The 6,115-nt window shown below is 30.0% G+C and overlaps 1 long non-coding RNA gene across 3 annotated transcripts; it reads right to left on the bottom strand.

Annotated features, from left to right (window-relative positions):
• Nucleotides 1-681: 681 nt before the first annotated feature.
• Nucleotides 682-5,885, bottom strand: LOC134270792 (uncharacterized). 3 transcript variants are annotated; one of them, XR_009992890.1, is made up of 6 exons: nucleotides 5,718-5,885; nucleotides 4,661-4,720; nucleotides 3,853-3,983; nucleotides 3,341-3,471; nucleotides 2,831-2,958; nucleotides 682-1,230 (listed from the first exon to the last, which is right to left on the bottom strand). It is a non-coding gene; the product is annotated as an uncharacterized LOC134270792 (long non-coding RNA). The 3 variants fall into 3 exon arrangements; XR_009992891.1 differs by lacking the exons at nucleotides 4,661-4,720; nucleotides 5,718-5,885 and adding an exon at nucleotides 4,210-4,275; XR_009992892.1 differs by lacking the exons at nucleotides 4,661-4,720; nucleotides 5,718-5,885 and adding an exon at nucleotides 4,171-4,212.
• Nucleotides 5,886-6,115: the final 230 nt, after the last annotated feature.

Here is a 6,115-nt window from a genome sequence, read left to right on the forward strand (position 1 = left end):
CATGAAGATGATGTTAGTTCGTAATCGTCAACCCCACCTCACATGAACGAGTGCTGTTGTTAACTCGTATGACATATTGTGGCGCTATTTGCGCATTTACTTTGATTTTAAACATCGTATGACATCTTGTGGCGCTATTTGCGCATTTGTGGCACTATTTGTGCATTTGTGGCGCTATTTGCGCATTGTGGCGCTATTTGCGCATTTACTTTGATTTTAAACATTGATAAATCAAATCTCAACATTTTTAATACCTGGATATGTTAATGGGATATTGGACATTGAACAATATTGTAATGATTTAACATTGATGACATTGTTGCCCATTCATTTGACATGGATACTATTTAAATGGGATATTGGTCCATTGTATCCATTTTGCGTGGCGTTGTGCATTCGCGCAATTTACCCAGTGCACAATATTTAGCCCATTTGGGGTCGCCACATTTGTTGTTGATTGTTGGGGAGACGACCCGGCGGCCGCTCCCAAATTTGTCATATGTCACCGCGACCAGATACGCCAAACTTCAAATAAATCCTTTAAACTAATTAAGCGTTATTTTATATAATAACATCTGAGATAATATTGCATCACAGATTATGGGACACTTACATCTTTATGGGGGTCCTATTGAGACAAATTTTAAATTCAAAATTAAACATGATACATACAAAAACAAAATATATTTACAATTCCAGGAAAGTTAAATAATACCATTAAATCCAGCATCTGGATATCTGTGTAATTTCTAGGGGGTTGTAAAAATTAGATGAAAAATAAAAGGTTTAAATGTGTAATTCCCATACATAACAACAGTCTTCAATATGAATTGGTAAAAATAAAAGTCACATTCAGATACTTTGAGGTCAGTGAGAAATAGTTTTTAAAGAGCTCATGCTATCAGAAAATCATATTTTCAATACTTGATTTGACTAGATCTCAGTTTGATAAATGATTACACTTTATCCATAGTCAGTGTCTGACAGTGAAACATACAATCCTGGGTCCTTTCTTTGTCATCCTGTATAAACCACAGTCTATGATCGTACTGGTTAAATTCGATGGAAATCATATTTATGTTCTTCTTAAATCCTGCATCCTCTTAAGTTTGGTTTTCTTGTTTCAGTGTTCCAAGAGAGGATATTCTGTTAGTCTTTGCATAATCTGAGAGTCTTTCACCATTCTAAGAGTAGACATAGATCATTTCTATAACCTCTCACTAGAGAATCCTGAAAAAATAAAAAAATAATGTCGTAGTTGAAAAAAAAATTGTAATGTAATATAAGCTTGATGGAATTCTACATATAGACAAAAAGGGTATAAAAACAAGTTATAACATAAGATTTTGACTTTTCATATTAACCATGGGTAACACCTCTAGTAAAGAAAAGAGTAAAGGAATGAGTAAAATTCAGTTCGGAGAGAGAATTCTTTCAGAGAAAGATGTAGACAGAGGTATACCAGTTAAAATAAAAAAGATGGCACTATTGAGATCATTTCTCAAGAAGAATATAACCAATTATGTCCAGAAAAGGGTGATCCTAATGTTGTCAGAGATTACATAGAAAGACCCTTGATTGCAGAAGAAGCCAATGAAGAATATAACCATTTATTACCAAAAGAGGGTGAGAATTACTTGGATTACCCTGAAAGACCTTTGACTAGAGAAGAAGTCAAGTTTATAGATGATAAGAGAAAACAGTTGTCAGAAAAAAAAGATTGTTAAAGACACATGATTTTTAGCCCACAAAACCATTGGAGATACAAGGATTACAAGATACAAGGATTAATGGAGGAAGTCCAAACTGAACTCTTGGAAGACATTAAGGCTCATTATGAGAGTAACTTTCCAGTGTTTGTTTATTACAAAATTATGTATTCTGATAAAAAAAAAAAGAAAAGTTTTCACTTTCATTTGTTGTGCCTTTGACCATTTAAATTGACCTTATGGTCAAGATTGTGATATATACACTCTGATAATCATCTATGATGTCTCTATGATGTTTACCTCAAAAGATTGAATCAGGGTATTTGTGTTCAAAGAGCTGAAGAAACTATACAGACAGATCTAAGATGTTGGAAGCATACATATTAATGAGGTTAAAGGAGATATAACACTAGATTATTAAAAAGAAAGAACACAAACTCATAGAAATGATATTGAAAGTGCCTTTTATGAATAAAGTGTCATGCTCCAAGGTATTATTTTTATAAACAGGAGAAGGATTACAGCAGTTCCATACACTCATAAGAAGATCTTGGGTAGTAGAAACACCAGGAAATTTTATTTCCACACAATCAGATCATCTTACATCAGTTATAAGGTTACAATCTTTATACATAGTCAAGAGGGTCATTAAGATTTCTTTTCTGGTCATCCTAATGAGCCACATTATAGTATTCTTTCTCTTTGATAGAATGTTAATATTAAATGGAAAATTCAGAATTCATCAGCAATTGAAGTCAAAACTTCCTATCTTTACCAATTATGCTATTAAGGAAGCTGGGGGTTAACAAATTAGCCATATTTAACTTATTCTATAAATATGCTATCTTCAGCTGTTAACTATCATTTGGCAAAGAAAAATTTCATACATTTTAGTTTTAAAAATTTGATCATGAATTTTTATGCCTTTTCTTCTTCTTCTAAAGGATATCAATAGAGTTTAAACATGACCATGACCACCAAGCCCTCTTTATTTAAAAAAAAAATCATATATCATTTACTTATCAATTCAAAAATATAAAAATGCATATGTAAATAAATAAATAAATAAATAAATAAATAAATAAATAAAAATAAACAATTGTATCTCATTGAAACTTTACCTTCAAGTTTGTGTGTTTCTATGTTGATTGACTAACTGTGTATTTCCAAAGGAAGAGCAGACAGTCTGAACTTCATAGAGAATTGATTACAGATGGTTAGGAACAAAACATATCTTCCATGTTGATGACTGTAGAAATAAAATCATTTTGCTAATATGACAGAGTACTGCATGAAACAATGCATGTTTAAATACAACATGTACAATGCCAAAAAAGATCATGAAAATATTTGTTTTTAATCTCAAAAAATTGTTTTTAACATTAACTCCAGATGAGAAAAGTTCATCATGTTATCTATAGATAATAAACAAGCACAACTACTGTATTAATATCATAAATAAAATGATTATCAGATTAATTATTTAGACACTAAAAAACTTACTATCTTTATGATATTGATTTCCATTATCAGATGTTTTTTATCCATTTTTTTTTTATCCATTTTAAAATATAAACATTTAAATAAAACAGAATTAAATAAATTAAAATGATATCTCATTGAAACTTTACCTTCAAGTTTGATTGTTTCTATGTTGGTTGACTAACTATGTATTTCCAAAGGAATTTGGGCAGACAGGCTGAACTTCATAGAGAATGGATTATAGATGGTTAGGAATAAAACATATCTTCCAGGTTGAGGACTGTAGAAAAATATAATCATTTTGTTAATATGACAGAGTACTGCATGAAACATTGCATGTTTAAATACAACATGTACAATACCAAAAAAGATCATGAAAATATTTGTTTTTAATCTCAAAAAATTGTTTTTAACATTAACTCCAGATGAGAAAAGTTCATCATGTTATCTATAGATAATAATCAACCACAACTACTGTATTAATATCATAAATAAAATCATTATCAGATTAATTATTTAGACACTAAAAAACTTACTATCTTTATGATATTGATTTCCATTATCAGATGTTTTTTATCCATTTTTTTATCCATTTTAAAATATAAACATTTAAATAAAACAGAATTAAAAAAATTAAAATGATATCTCATTGAAATTTTACCTTCAAGTTTGATTGTTTCTATGTTGGTTGACTAACTATGTATTTCCAAAGGAATTTGGGCAGACAGGCTGAACTTCATAGAGAATGGATTATAGATGGTTAGGAATAAAACATATCTTCCAGGTTGAGGACTGTAGAAAATATAATCATTTTGTTAATATGACAAGGAACTGCATGAAACATTGCATGTTTAAATACAGTGCCAAAAAGTTCATGAAAATAGTTCATCATGTTATCTTTAGATAACAAAAGAAGCACAGTTACTGTATTAATATCACAAATACAAAATGATTATCAGTGTAATTTTTAGACACTAACAGACTTTCTCTTAACAGCATATTCAATTTTGTTTAATACCTGTCAGTACAGCATACAAAAAGATATTAGCATATACAACATGTAGTCCTACATTTTTTGAAAAGCTCATTACCAAGAAACAAAAGTGAAAATGAAAATATATGTATGCCATATATACCACATATTTAGAATCAAAACAAGGATAAACCTTTTGTAGATTCTTACTTTTTCTTTTATTACATTCCTTATAGATCACAATTTAGTAAGTCTGAATTCCATGGGTAACAGACATAATGAATTATGACATTATATCATAATTTATGCAAAAGGACTTATTAACAATATGAAGTTTCCTTAGTATATTTTAGACAAAATAAGACTGTGCTTATATGAATGTTAGAGATATTAGATCACATAAGAATTACACAGTAATTAAATTAAACCATATAATCATGGTTAAATGCAAAGATGACCTTCATAGGAAATGTAAACAAAACAAAGACAAACTTACCAGAATTATCCAATTATATGCCCAATTAAATAATCCAGTGAAACAACATCTTAGCTGATCCTGAAAAAAAAGCATACAATATTCAGTGATACACAAATTAACCTCATTTTACAAAGGAAGTAAAGCAACAATTGACAGACAAACAGGACAGAAATGTAAAAGATACCATATGTATTTTACCAAAATTTAGTAAACATTTTTTCTGATTTAAATTCAATCACAGAATGACCCATCATAGTAATATTAAATACACTCTGGGTTACATGCAAATTATACCTTACATGAACTGAGAATAAATACCCCATTTACATTCATATAAACTGAATTTTACATAACTAATTACTCTTTTAACTGATGTCACCATTAGTATGTCAGAATACTCAGGGTATAAAAATCATGCATATTCACTTTTAAAGTACTCAATATATATTTTACATGTTGATGTTTGAAATCACTGACTAAATAAAATACATACATGTATATACATGAAGGTTTAAAAAAAAAGGGGGGCACACATGTTTATAGATTTACAGAGATGCTCAGACCGAGTTTTTCCCACTTTCATTGGGCCACTGTTGCACCAGAATGTAAAAATATGAGTGACAAATAAGGCAAAAGATTCTGTATATTTCATTAAAAAAGATTTGAGACAAAAGATTCATTGGCATAATATGATCTGATTGATTATCTCCATATCCTTCTTTTGGTCACTGTGATTAAAGATTCATAGAAATATTAGAAATAACAACTGAGAATATCACTTTAGTTGTTTTAAAAGCATGTATCAGTATTTTATAAGATATGCTAGGAGTCTCCTCATAAGAATATTTAGAATACTGATCCAATAAAAGGAATGTGAGACAATATGATCATAACTCATGCAAAAAAGATTTATCAACATTTTAAGGATCTTTTAGTGTCCTAGTGTATTTCAGGGTAAACAATGGCAGTGTTTATATGAATGTTCTAAACATAAGGTATATAACACAGTAATAATGAATAAATACAAAGATGACCTTCATAGAAAATGTATAAAGAAAAGTTTGTTAAAACTTACCATGTAACCAGGTAACTCAGTAGAGTAATATTCATTAAATAATCCAGTGAAATAACATCTAGGCTGATCCAGGATTCAGCTGTTCAGAACTTTCTTGGAAGAAAAACGGTAGAAAATCAGTTTTGGTACTGAAATCCATAGGACCATACTGTTATTACATGAAGTCTCAAGCGCTGTGAAAGTCTGTGTTATTGTGTCAAAATAAGCAGCCATCGCGGCTTGTGAAGGACTAACATGACGTCACTGCCAAGTTTATGACGTCACAATGCATAGGTAAGTCTATGGTATGTTTTGCACACGGCCCCCTTACAGATGATGCAACAGGTATAAAAACGCAGGTAAAACGTATTGATGCACAGGGCCCTTACAGTAAAGGTATATAAACCATGTGTGTTTTT

The sequence above is a fragment of the Saccostrea cucullata genome, unplaced genomic scaffold, assembly GCF_032062105.1.
Source record: "Saccostrea cucullata isolate Sc308-1 unplaced genomic scaffold, CSIRO_AGI_Scuc_v1 ctg8906, whole genome shotgun sequence".
Taxonomy (NCBI): domain Eukaryota; kingdom Metazoa; phylum Mollusca; class Bivalvia; order Ostreida; family Ostreidae; genus Saccostrea; species Saccostrea cuccullata.